The sequence below is a fragment of the Xenopus tropicalis genome, chromosome 3 (genome assembly GCF_000004195.4).
Source record: "Xenopus tropicalis strain Nigerian chromosome 3, UCB_Xtro_10.0, whole genome shotgun sequence".
NCBI classification, from domain to species: Eukaryota; Metazoa; Chordata; class Amphibia; order Anura; family Pipidae; genus Xenopus; species Xenopus tropicalis.
The window spans coordinates 37,374,028-37,388,884 of NC_030679.2; positions in this window are offsets into that span (position 1 = coordinate 37,374,028).

Genomic DNA, 14,857 nt, shown 5'->3' on the forward strand with positions numbered 1-14,857 from the left:
GGAATAAAAATGACTGTGCTTCATATTAACATTTCTCAACTGAAAGTCGTGTGGAAAAGCCACAAAACAGAAAGTCACCTGATTCCGTTTTATGTAGAACAAAACAGCTTCTAACTGGGGAAAAAGGCAAGGGAGAGCAGCACGGGGGTTACTAGACTTACAGAAAGAAAACAGACTGGATTGGCTTAAAGGCCCAGGAAAGGGATAAACAGATATTCCAGTTTGTTTTGCACCCCCTTATAATTGCTATATTATTATTATTATGGGACCCTGGGACTGCGCTCCTCTTTGCTGAAAAGCTTACTAATGCAGGGTACTAATCTACTGGGCACTGCACCACCATCTTGTTTTAGGGATCCCTTATAGATGCCTCTGCAGGTGTGCATGATTTTCACATCAGTCCCTGACCAGTGGGACTTACTAGTAATGTGCGGGTAGGGTTGCCACCCATTTTGAAGTAGGTTGTCTGGTCTCTTCAACCATCTGAAAACAAGGCAGAAATCCAGCCAGTCTCAGTGGTTCGGTAACCCCATCCTTGATGTCATAACCACGCCCACAATCCCATAGTCGCACCTCAATCTGTAATAACCCCACCCCTGACATCACTTGTCTTGTCCCCTGACGCCATCAAAATGCCCCTTCCCAGTTTTAATGGCAACCCTACAGTATGTGCAGGATGTAGGGATGCACTGAATCCACTTTTTTTGGATCTGGCCAAACCCCTAATTCCTAGTAAAAATTTTGGCCAAAACTGAACCGAATCCTTATTTGCCTATGCAAATTAAGTTATGGAAGTATGCGGCGAAAAATGTTCAACTTCCGTGTTTACGTGACAAAAAGTCATGATTTTCAGGATTAGGTTCGGCCAGGAGCGTGGATTCAGATGAATCCTGCTGAAAAAGGCCGAATCTTGGGCAAATCCTGAACTGAATACTGAATTCAGTGCATCCCTAGCAGGTTGGAATCCATGGTTTTACCCACAGGTTGTGTGAGTCTGGGACAACCAACTGCTGAATTCACTGCCACCCCTTCTGCTTCCCAATCTCTCTGCACTGTTTCAAGCCCCAATAAGGACTAACGCTGCTTGTTTATATACATGCTCTCACCCAACTCCTCTGATGACCTCAGTGAAGAGGTTTGGGAGCAGGTACAAAAATCAGCATGGTTGGCAGAGTCAGGCATGGGCTGAAATTTTCAACCCACACATCACTAGAGCTATACAGAATCATTGCACTGACTGGAATCATACCTAGAACTATAGCGCTGCAAGGTAGCATTGCTTTTCTCTGTGCCACTTTGCCCATGTTAGTAACATTTTTGTTATCTTACTATTCAGACCCTATCCATCCTCCATTCTGCCATTTAAACCTCTACATGGTCGCTAAGGTAAATGGAATCCTAGCATAGCCTATAAAACTATATCCTTATAATTGTGCCAACCTGAGGAATCAGCGCATAGGCATACTAGGAAGCTTAAGATTTCTCTTTGAACAGGGGAAGAAGTGCAAAAAGTCCCAGAGAATCAGACGACTATAGCGAGGATTCTTGCAGGTAGTATGAGCTACCTGCACTTTAAAGGCTCTGGCACACGGGGAGATTAGTCGCCTGCAACAAAACTCCCTGTTCGCAGGCGACTAATCTCCCCGGATTGCCATCCCAACGGCAAAAATGTAAATCGCCGGTGGGATGGCATACGCAGCGGCGCGATTTCAGTGAAATCGTGCAAGATGGCATTTTGGGGAGATTAGTCGCCCGAGACACAGGAGATTTGTTGCAGGCGACTAACCTCCCTGTGTGCCAGAACCCTTATGGAGCGAGTTATTTGATTGGCTGCTGAAGCTCTATGGCGGGACACTATGGAGAGTCAATGTAACTCAGTTCTCAGTATGAATGAACCTTTATTTTACATTCAGAAGTTAATCTACACTTACCCCCCACATTAGATTACAAACTCTCGCAGCTAACAAGACACAAGGGTTAATAGTGGTGGTGAAACTGCACAATTCAGATTTTTTTCTGTGCACAAATTGTTTGGCCATGCAAATTGCAGAGAGCCACAAACACTAAATGATCATTTTGTTTAAATATAAACTAACCCTGGAATAAGGGAGGGAAGCTGTCTCCTCCAATTAGAGACAAAGCCACTAAAGTTGTCTAATATGGCCCTACGGAGGCCTAAGTGAGGGCGACTTCCCCCAAGCTGTGAAAGAAGTTTGGGAAGTGGATTTAAATATTCATGCGCCGAGCGACCCTAGAGACAGGTAGTGGCACACAATGAATGGTTTGTCAGTTGGGCCGCTCCACTAAACTGAGAATGTAAACAAAATGTGTTCTGTAATATGTTAACCCTTTATATGACAGAATCTCATGATCCAAAACATGTTACGAAAATGCAAAACATATATATATCTGTACATATTACAAATGCTTTATAATCTCTTCATCTTCTTCCCCTATTGCTTTTTTAGCTTCGTTCTACATACATTGTCAAATGAAGAATTTTATCAAATATTGAGCTTCTATTTAATTAGAGTTTGCATCTGTAAGCCCAGTCCCTCACTAGCCCACTAACCACTGGACTCTTTCCCTGCCTAGTAGGAGACTCACTATTGACTAGCTAGCCACATCACTGAGGCTACACAGCTCCTTGCTTTTCTCTGGGGATCTGTACTGCAGTGTTGAGTTGGCCAGATACAGCCTACATAATCAACTGACAGAAGAACTTAGATATATAATATATATATATATTGGACTATTTGATATTCTTCTTTGTCTCCTACATATAGCTGTTCCACTTGATCCACCATATACATGGCCACCCCATGTGCTATCCACCCAATGGACCCATGGACTTTTACTATATTATAAAACAGCCAATTCTAAGCAACTTTTCAACTGGTCTTTATTTTTTTTTTTACTTTTTGAATTATTTGCCTTTCTTGTCTGACTCTTCTGCTCCAGTCTCTCATTTACACCACTTCCTGGTTGCTAGCGTAATTTGGACCCTAGCAACCAGATAGCTGCTGAAATTTCAAACTGGAGAGCTGCAAAACAAAATGCTAAATAATTCAATAAAAATATAAAAAATAAAGACCAAATGCAGATTGTCACAGAATATCAGTATCTACTTCATACTAAAAGTTAATTTAAAGACAAACAGCCCCTTTAATACTGGGAGTAAATAATGAATACTTGATCAGGTAACTGGCCTGTGTATAAATATAGGGTCCAATTTTTTTTAAGGCCCGTAAAGTTTGGTCCACAGGGCAACAGCTCAAAAGCCTAAGCATAATTAACATAGGGAAATAATTAACTTTATCACAGAGCGGCATGACTCCTTTTTTATAGTAGGTTTGTAAACACGGGCAGCTTGTGGGGCTTTCGCTGACACAATACAGTAAACAAGATGGACTGTCTGGAACTTACAAACATTAGCTGTAATAGCGCCGGCACTGTTGCATTTCCTTTTTAAAGGGGCATTTTACTGACCTTTTATACATTTTGAAAATAATAATAGTTCATATATTTTATCTCCTGTCACGTCAAACAAGGATACATACATGTCTGTGACATGCTTTGTTTAAAAGGTGTTCCTTCTCTGCAGGTCAATCTATGCCAAAAATCATTTGGGGATATTCATAGGAAATTAAAGTGAATGTTGGCTCTGTTTAGATTGCATTATTCATAAAAGCATAGGGCAATGTTATTTTTTAACAGACACTCGGGAGTCATTTATCAATCATATGCTGTGTAAGTTTATTTATTTATGATAAGCTTGATAGATCTGCCAGAAATAGCATTTACAAGAACCCCAGGACAGGCATAGGATCTCTTATCCAGAAACCCGATATCCGAGTCCATTTTAACCAAATAATTCTAATTTTTTAGACTTTTTTTACAGAAAACCCATTATCTGCAGAATGCCAGGTCCCAAGCATTCTAGATAATAGATCTTGTACCTTTATTATTAAATAAGGATACAAAGCTTTGGTTCAGTTTTATGCAGATATGTGGTTGGCTTTTCGCCCATGCCTCCTTGCTGTCAAAGCTGCCTCCCCCCCCCCCCGCAGGCACATAGGTGGGCAGGGAGTCCCAGTTCTTTGTGGAAAGGCACAGCCACCACTCAGTTATGCCAATTAGAATGAATATTGTGCGTAAGGGCATCCTGAGTTCAATTACAATCTATACAAGCTTTACATATATTCGTCCTGTAGATGCATTGTGTTTCCTCCCACACTCCAAAAACACAGTACAGGCACTTTATTTGGCTTCTGATAAAACTGGCCCATGTGTGTATGAATGTAATAGTTAAGATATAGCGTAATCTCCACCAGGGAAGGATTAATTATGAACAATCAGAGTAAAGTATTGCACAAATAAGTACAATAAGAATGATACATAAATAACTACAACAGGTAATGTTACCATGGGCGACTAATCTCTCTCAAATGCATTTTCACCGGCAACAAAGTGAAGTGAGAGGGCATGACAAGGGGACTCCTCAATTGACCCTTCGCCTTGAGGCACCCCACTGAACCCCCTTCTTACATATCTCAATGAAACACCAGGAGATAGAGGTGGAGAAAATGGCCACAGCATTTATTCACATTTTATAAAATAAATAGGACCTTGCCAGCCTAACCCAAGGCAATATTCTAAAGCCATAATTCCATAAGAGGTCGCTACTATGCTCTGCCGTTCCTCGCTGAAGACTTGAATGAGTATTAGACTGCCTCTACCTACAGAGAGGATGGCCCCAAACTCTGCTACCAGCAGGAGCTGCATTACCAACCATGAGAGAAGTTCAGCAGCCCTGCTGCCGGTCCTGGATCTGCAGTGTCTCGATGATAGGAAATCCAAGCAGGCTGTCACCTAGCACAAGCAGTAGTAGCGTCTGTATCTATCAATCCACCGTGCAGTCACAGGAGAGAACCTCCTTTCTCCCTCTGCTAAAATGACCTGTGCAGTACTCTGGCAAGGTCCTACCGCTGCTGTGACAAATAAAACTTAAAATATATTATCATATATCCACTATTTTGATCCAGAGGAAGGCAAAAAACCCAACCTGAAGCTAGTGCCAATTATGCCTCAAGAGGGAAAAAATTCCTTCCTGACCCCCTGGGCGATCGGAAACATTCCCTGGATCAAGAAATCGTTGTTAACATGAATTAAACACAAAGCTGACTCTCAAGTTTATATCATATAAAGATACAGAAAGCACAATATAAAATGCATTCAGGTAAAATTCCACATTCAGTTATTAATAGATAATATGAAAACCAAAAGAAGAGAAACTCCTGACATTTCTCAAAATATGCAAAAAGAGGGAGGGTGGGTGGGATGTTTCTACCTGCTCAGAAGATAAGGAAGTGAGTGCTTTTCTGACATCACATCCCTCTCGTTCTCCGCCCCTCCCCAGGCCAGCCTTCTCCTACCTTAACTCTTTCCTTCTCACCTAATCACAGTTGCACCTGGTTCTGCCAATCTCTAAACATAAACCAGTGTAATCTGGCTGCTGGTTATTCGGATCCCTTGTCATGCAGCCCCTACGCTTATATCTCCAGGGCTTTCCTTAACCTTTGTTTTCTGTAGTCTCGTAAAGTTTGTCGCAGGAGGAAACTTCATGTGACTTTGGAAAAGTGATGGGTATGCCTTTCCTCCGGCGATTTACTTTGTTGCTAGTGGAAAAGCATTTAGGCGAGATTAGTCGCCTGTGGTAGCCAAGATTTATCGTGGGCGACTAATCTCTTTGTGGGGCATTAGCCTAAAGTGAAACAGATTAATTGTTAAAAAATCTGGAATGTAAAACACTTTGAAACTACCTTAGCTATAAGAGGATAGTAAAACATTTCAGAGAGGCAGTTAATGTAGAAAATAATGCACACTCTGTTAAGTATAATAAATGCTTTTATAAGGTCATAAACCACCCTAATATATTTCATTACAGGGGTTACATTATGTTTATAAGACACACGTTTCATCGGGTCATGTGACACAAGTGGCACCACTAAGAAGTGATTATAACTGATGACATCACTATGGATAACGACTGCAATATATTTTCCATTTTATTTAACTTAGTGTATCATATTACTATCACTCCCTGAAATAATTTTGAAATGCGTTTCTCTCCTATGCGTTATGTGTCCCTCCCAAATCATTTAAATGTGTTCCCTTTGCTAGTGCCAAGTACTGTTTCTCCATTTCTCATTAATTCTGGCAGTGTACATAAGCACCTTCAATGAACACACCCATTCATTACATAAATGGTAAAGCCCCATCATTGTGAATCGGATGTTTTCTCTTGATGGGAACACAATGGCAGCTACACAGTAGTATGGTGTATGGGCTTTTAAAGCCTGTGTCAATGTGGTTAGTCAGACTCGTGACTGATGAATGTGTGTGAATAAATATCGTCCCAGATAAGGGGCTGATATAGAAGCTAATACTTCCCGCCAGCTCTGTTTAAACACTGATAGACACCTTAACAAACAAGCACCTTTTGTGCATCTTTTTTAATGTGTATAGTATTCATAAATGTGTTCTTGCTGCACATTATCCCTAGTTAAAAGGGGTTACCATGCCTATATATGAATGGGCCTTGGTTGTAGCTGTTTAAATCTATCAAACCGAGACATAGCAAGGTCATTGAGTAAAGGTGGCCATACAGGGGCAGATAAAAGCTGCCTACAGACCAAGTTTTCAGCTTATCGACCCAGGTATAGAGCCCTCCAAAGTGCCTACCCAACTGATATCTGGCAGAAAATTGGCCAGATGTCGATCAGACAGGTTTAAAACTTCAGTTGGAATGAGGAACACATCGGCTTGAAGTGGCTGATGTGGTACTTGCCCAGTGGCTTGCTTCCCGCCAATATGATCTGATCAGATCAGTCTGATATCACCCACCTGAACAAGGGTGATATAGGGAAAAGAAATTCTAACACATGTACATATTGAAATAATCTGTAAATACACAGTCAGGCACAGGTATGCTGGTAGGCTTCTAAATGGACCATTATAAACCAACAATTTCCCCATAAGGCCCAAGTAGGCACTTACCCTGCCTCTCAGAACTGCTTTCCATTAAAGCAGGTAACTCAAACAAGGTTTAGAATGCCAGTTTTCATCATTGTTGAGTCACAAAAGAATGCCCCCTGGTAACAATTGGCCTTCTTAGTAAAACCAAGCTTAGAGAGATGGAAAAGAACACTTATAGAGTCTTGCTATACAGTGTTCCTCACCCTAGGGTTGTGATTTTGTCTTCCAATATGGAGCCATGAAATCACTATACTGTGCCTCTGTAAAGCTGTTCCCTTTCTGGCTTTCTTTTTTCAAAGTCATCCTCTTTAGCAATGTTGACAGAGAAAGATCAATACATATTTGCAGATAATGGTCATTAAAAGTAATAAGCTTGATACTAAATTATTATGTCTCTCTTGCTGCAAATACATTTTATTATTATGTCACTAGTTACATTTTAACATGAGATTTATAGGCGACTGTGGGTTTTGCTATTCAGTAATGCACTGGCTCTAGTAATAAACTTCAACAAAAAAAAGTCATATAAACTGTAAAGTCAACATTATTATCAGGCATCCTCTTGATCTGAGTTTTTATACTTCTCTGTTGTCTCCGGTTATAATGTCTTTATATGTTCTTTATAAAGCCGCTCAATACCATTTTTTAAGAGAAGCAATAATCTAACAAAGGGTGGAACACCCACATAATCTGGTTATTGTAATGAGGAGGGATTTTTTTTGACAAAGAGTATTTTATCCGCCGCTACCCATGAGCCTCACTGCTGGTACTGGATACCATATAGGTGGCGCTAACACTTTTCTTTTGCCTTAGTAAAATGAATTGTGATGAAACTGTTTAAATACGGCACTCAAGTAATTGGGAGTGCAACCTGAAGAGAAAGGTGGCTTTATAGAAGAAGAACACAAGAAGAGAGGCAAGTTATGAACTCACAGATAGTTTGCCAAAGGTCTCCATGACAGATTAAGGTAAAAGAAGCTAAAAGACAGGGGCACTGCTACCATGAGGTGATTTGAGAAACTTGTCTGAGGTGGCAGGGGCCCTCAGGTTACCAGGGGCATCAAAAAGCCGCTCCTGGTAACTTCAGATTTTTAAATCAGAATTTTGTCTTTTCTAGTGTAGAAAGCGATTTTTGGAAACAATATGCTTTATTATATATAAATTTAATATAAATATATAAAAACAAGACATTTTCATTATCAAAATGTGATATTGCACTCTCTGCACTGGTGATGCGGCCCTCCTTGACCCCCTCTGATGCAAAAACTAAGCGTAAATGGGTAAAGGGAAAGGCCTCCCCTAAACCACCTTGGGGCAGCACTAGGTGCCAAAACTCCCCTGCTAAAACAAATATATATGAAATGTCCATCCCTTCCCTTAATCAGGAAATACACATGCATACAAGGAAGTCAATTATCTTACAACAAGCCATTCAGCACCAGGTCTTTGTGCATTTATAAGGAAATTTCCCCTACCTTTCTGCTCAGGGTGTGGGTCACTACTGCTGCCATCTTGCACCAGGCTGAGATTCTTGTAACCTTGTAAATAAAGAAACTGTGCCCTATGAATCCATAGGGCACCGCATGTTGCATTTTTAATAAGCCAGCATCCAGAGATCACATTAGTAAACCTATACTGCATGTTTTCTGTTTTCCAAAGAGGAAAAGGTTAACTTCACTAATAGGGGGCAATAGTGGCAGACGCCTATGTAACCTTGCATAGACCCATGCCATGGGATGATTGTCATGCAAAAAGAACTGAGAAATGCTTCTGACACTTCAGTGACTGGGATAGCTGGGCTGCCATTAAAGTTCATGTAATTCAGAGGGACTTGGGAGCCCGAGATGTAAGGCAGTGAAGTGACAAATACTCAGTGGGAGTGCTCCAGCCTAGCAACTAGCATACATCCTCTTACTGGCAAAATCCTGCCTACTAGGCTCTGTCGCTACATGATTCCAGGGAAGTTCCTCTTAAGCCCATTACTCTAAGGACGACATGCTTGACTTAGCCATTTCAAAGGAACTGAGCTGTTTCAACACCAGGATTACAGGAGCAGAGCTGTTAAAAACAATTTCATCTTGCACTGACGTGTGCAGCGCTGTGACATTTCTTGCTGTGAGTCAAGATCCTCAGGGTGCTGCCGGCCCAAATTCAATTTGCATGAAATGCCAAAATCTAACGTACTGCCATGTAAGGATTTTTCAGAAGTGACACAACCAAAGGCTCCAGAATTAGCTTGAAAAACAGAAGAATATTTAACAATAGCTAGAGTTTGAGAAACCTTCTGCAAAATGGCTGCTTGGCAGAGGATCCTGGGTAATGCAGCACAGATGCTGAGAGGCAGGGAGATCACATAGGATGATTGCACTTGCGCCTACATTTTTAAAGGGGATATAAATACAAAGGGAAATTCAAGTAAACATGCTCAAAGTGCACGGCTGAGCACTGTTCCTCATCAACTAAAGCAGGGGGCAAGCAATGGTGTATCTGGCTATGGGCCCCGGTCCCTAGCCGGGTTTCTAGCTAGAAACTAGGGGTGGGCACATTAATAAATACAGTTTGGACAGTGCCGCATCTTGCCCCAAGATCCAGTACAGACGATATAGGCAATCTGATTTCAATATTCATTTTTCGTGTAGATTCCATGTTCCCCATAAGAACTCAGTAGCCTTATATAAACTGACACACAGGTATTCAAAACACTAAGAGAAGCCCAAATAACAGATTATTAGCAAATAGGGGGAAAAGGGAGTATAAGGTGAAAGAGGAAATAATGACATGGGTAAAGGGAAGCAAAACTGAGAGAGAAAGAGCAAAAATAAAAGTAAACTAAGAACAAATGAGAGGAGCAGAGGACGAGTGTTAAATCAAGGGGGTTACTAAATGTTACAAGCAAACAAGGAACTAAATGTATGTTTGCCCTAGTCAATGTATTAAAGAACCTCAACATATTGTCATATATTGCTGTTGGTGAGGGCAGAGGACTGTTTGTTTGCAAAATGACTTGGGGAGCAAAGAAAACTCTGTAGCCCTAAGGCAGTTGTACTGGCCCAGCCCTTTTCCACCCAATAACCCAAATGTTACAGTTTCATACAGTAAATACAGAAGGAAAACCTTTTGGTTACAAAATAAAATGAATAGTACAAGGTAAGCCTTGTCCCACCCACTCAACAAATTAACTACAAATGACCAAACACCAAGCTCTGCAAAGGCACAAACCAGGCCACAGACTAGGGGTTCAGTTTCTTACTTTGTCATTTAAACTTCTTATACATTTCCATTTGACTCCCATTCTTCAATAGCAATCAATAGGGAGCACCCTGTTTTCCTAGACTAATCCTGTATGTGGTAAGTAGGTGCTAAGGCAAAATAAACTCTGAGAGCTGACTTGTATAAAATGAATATGGATACTATGGATTACACAATAATAAGTGATATCTTTTGGGAAAAAAGGTTCCATCCTTATGCCCCAGTCCTGTTATTCATGGCAGCCCAGGTTCAATGCCCATTTCAGTTCCTAGGGAACTCATCATTAGCAGAGGAACAGATTCTGCTGATTTTGTCCTTTTTGGTTCAGGAAAAAACAATAACAATGCCATTCTGTGATTAAATTAAATGGCGCAAATACTACAATATATGTTGCCCATTGGTGCTGGTTTGTACATACCTACACACAATTGGTTCCTAGAACTTGACCCTTTTGCTATTTAAGATAAGGAATGTGCACCAGGAATGTATTTATTTATGTTATATGTAAGGTTATTAAGTCCTTTTTCTGGTTTCTCTGGTTATTAATAGTTCATTTAGTACAGCCCAGCAGGAGCCTCATTGTGCCTTACCTACTGTACACTTGAGCAGTCATAATATTAGGGATCCCCAACTCTTTTTACCAATGAGCTACATATAAATGTAAAAAGAGTTGGGGTGCAACATAAGCATAAAAAAAAATCCTAGTGTGCCAAAAATGAGCTGTGATTGGCTATTTGGTAGCTCCTATATGTCCACAGGAGGTTCTGTTTGGCAGTACAGCTGGTTTTTATGCAAGCAAAACTTGCCTCCAAGCCAACTATTTCAAATTAAACATCTGATTTAAGGCCACTGGGAAGAACATCCAAGGGGTTTGTGAGCAGGGCTGTATTAAGGTCCGCACAGCACACATTCTCCCAGCTCCGTCACCAGATTTTCTATGGATTTTTCTATGGCGAAGCATTTTTTTTTCTAAACTAGTAATGACTAAATAGGCACCTGGGGGCTGCCCACCCAAAACCTGCCACCCTAGGCACAGACCCTTGGGTGCCTTAATATAAATCCCAAGTCCTGTTTGTGAGAAACATGTTGCTCGCAAGCCACTGGTTGGGCGTCACTGCTTAAAATGAACACGTGCAGTCATTTTATTGTATCAGGTTGTAGGTAAATACATTTACAATCAGTTGTCAGAAGGTGTCCATAATGGTATGATCCTCTTGGTCAAAGTTTTTTTTTGTTCCGTGGAACACCAGGAAATCATAAGAAGGTGCGGCTTCCTGAACTCATTCAATCGAGATACCAAAAATACAGCAGATGCAAACAAAACAGGAAGACAAATACAGTTAAGAAAACATGGCATTGAATCTCTCGAATGATTCCCATAGGAACTTCTTTGGCATGACAACCCTAATGACCTTTCTTAACTGCTTCTGTGAGCAAACAGAGCCTCCAGGTGTAAAGGATACCTGGGCCGTGCAAACCAAAACAAGCCGCTCTCAATGGCAGTGTGCACAAAACACATCCGGGGCGCCGCAAAGACATCTGATTGTTTCTCGTTCTCTGCTGGAAGAGAAAAACACAGTGAACTAGGAGAGGTGTGTGCCAGTGTTCAGCCATCATACCAACAAGCTTTGGCTAGGAAGCCATTGTTCATACAGCTGTACATGACAATTTTCTGCATGGCATACCAAATTAAATAGCACAGTGGAGGGTGTGTCTGCTCACAAGCTTGGCCCAAACCACATTGTTTAACTGAAGTTTACTGTATGTCATTCCCTGAGCTTGCTAGCCCAGAGTTATTATGAGGGGAACACACAATCACAAGGCAGAAGTTGTTAGAAGGTATCAATAAAGGAATACAGGTTTGTGTAAAGGTACAAAAAATTAAGGCTCAAAGAAATGTACAAAATGCAAAATATAGTAGTGTTGGTTGGGATTTATTTGAAAATTAGAATTAAAAAAATGTAAAAATCACAAATTACAGATTTGTTTGTGCTTGCACAGAAATTTGTACAAGTATAGGACCCATTATCCAGAATGTTCGGGACCAAGGGTATTCTGGATAAGGGGTCTTTCCGTAATTTGGATCTCCATACCTTAAGTCTACTAAAAAGTTAATAAAACATTACTTAAACCCAATAGGTTTGTTTTGCATCCAATAAGGATTAATGATATCTTAGTTGGGATCAAGTACAAGGTACTGTTTTATTATTACAGAGAAAAAGGAAATCAGTTTTAAAATTCTGAATTATTTGATTAAAATGGAGTCTATGGGAGACAGGTTTTCCGTAATTCAGAGCTTTCTGGATAACGGGTTTCTGGATAAGGGATCTCATACCTGTATTCAAATTGATATCTGTTAGGGATGCATTGAATCCAATATCCGGCCGAACACAGAGACCTTTTTAGAAGATTTGCCCAAATATTGATCCAAATTTATATCCTAATTTGCGCATGCAGAAGGGTGAAAGAGGGTTAAAAATTTTTAACTTCTGTGTTTATATGATGAATATCTACATGATTCAGATTTGGTTCAGCCAGGCACGTGTATTTGGCCGAATCCTGCTGAAAAAGGATGAATCTTGGCCGAATCCCGAACTGAATCCTGGATTTGGTGCATCCTTATTATCTGTATTGGTTTCCCCACAAAGTAGCAATTATGTCATGCTGTATGGCTGGAATTTTCATAAGAGAGTAATAGTCACAGTAGTTACAGATCTTATGTTGAGATAAGAAAAGTTGATCTGATCTTAACAATTAAAAAAGGTATTTATTAATGTGCTTTAGTATCAGCTGTACAGTTCTCCTCAGGAAAAATCTAGAACTATAGGCTTAAGCTGGCCATACACGTGGTGATCTGACGATGTTTCGTGCGACCATCGGTCGCATGAAACATCGTCAGATCCGCCACACACCGTTCAGGGCTGAAACAGCAGATAAGGAGGTAGAAACAATAGGATTTCTACCTCCTTCTGCCGATTCAGCCCTGACGGCAGATTTTGGTCAGGCGCCTTCTATGGCGCCCAATCAAAATTTTCTAACCTGCCCGATCGGCGAGTCGACCGATTTCAGCAGCTTCCTGCGATATCGGTCGACTCGCCGACATGCCATACACGCACCGAATATCGTACGAAATAAGGTTTCGTACGATATTATCGGTGCGTGTATGGCCAGCTTTACGAGCAACATGTTGCTCCCCAACCCCTTGGATGTTGCTCCCAGTGGCCTCAAATCAGGTGCCTATTTTAGAATTCCTGGCTTGGAGGCAAGTTTTGGTTGCATAAAAACCAGGTCTACTAGTGTAGGCTGCCAGTACACATAGGGGCTACCACATAGCCAATCAAAGCCCTTATTTGGCATTCTCAAGGAACTTGTTTTGCACCCCAACTCTTTTTACTATTGAATGTGGCACACAGGTTAAACAGGCTGGGGCCCCCTGCTTTATTCTATGCTATACACAGTCATATCCAAGCCCGCAGAGATCAAAAATTGTTTACATCCAGCTTACTTACCCCCAACCTACAAAATAATTGTTGGGGAGAACATATGTTCTGTTAATAATAATTTAATAATAAGTTTGCTCCTCTTCTACTAATCCATAGGAATATAGAACAGGTCTACTCTTTGGAAGCAAGTATCTGATTGAGTTTCTAGAGCAAGTTTGTACCTATTACAATATTACATTCCATACCATTAACACTGTGTTTCAATCTGATGCTGCCATAAGCATTGGACCTCTGGCTGCCCCCTCCCCTCTGCACAGATACAGGAAAGTTTGTGTATGCAATGATCACAGAAAAATGAAAAATAGTGGTCTCTCTGCTTCCTATATAGAAAATAAGGCCCTGCAAACCAAAACATAGGAAGTTACTGCTACCTAGTGAATGCTTGTGTCAGTTCCAGAACTGGGGTAGGCATGTACCTACTGTTTCCTACTCAGCCTTCCCTGTATGGAACACTATGGAGCTCTATAGGGTGACGGACAAGAGCTGTGGCAAGCAGGGGGTCACTCGGATCCATTGGCTTCTAATGAGCACGCAAGGGGTGCAAAGTTTTGGCTGGCCTTGTGTGCCTTTATTGCTCGGCCAGCCTCTGGCTTATGTAATAACCATTCAGCAAGCATATAAAATAAGCACCCAGTCACCATTTTTTTTGCTCATCTTGCAAAAATTATTATATTATTTTCTAGTCTAAATTTCTTTCCTGTATGTATCAGCATTCTATCCCAATGCAGAGGGAGGTTGGGGCAAGATTACAGCTGGTTGAATTCATATGTCATATATCAGACAAGAATGTACCTCTGCTGAATCCTAATCATTCTTATCTGCATTACAGCATAGCATTAATGAGAAGGAAAGGGTTACCTAATGCAGCATTAACGCCAGATATTACAAACCCCCTGGGGATTTCATAATATTTGCGTGCTACACCTGAGCAAATATGTGACACAGAATCTCTCCAAGGCAAGGAATTACTGGAAAACATGTCTCTCAAAAGACAATGTAGCATAGAGGAGCCGGTGGGCACCACAGCAGTAAACTGGAAAAGTAGTTTAACTTTGAGGACAAGGGGA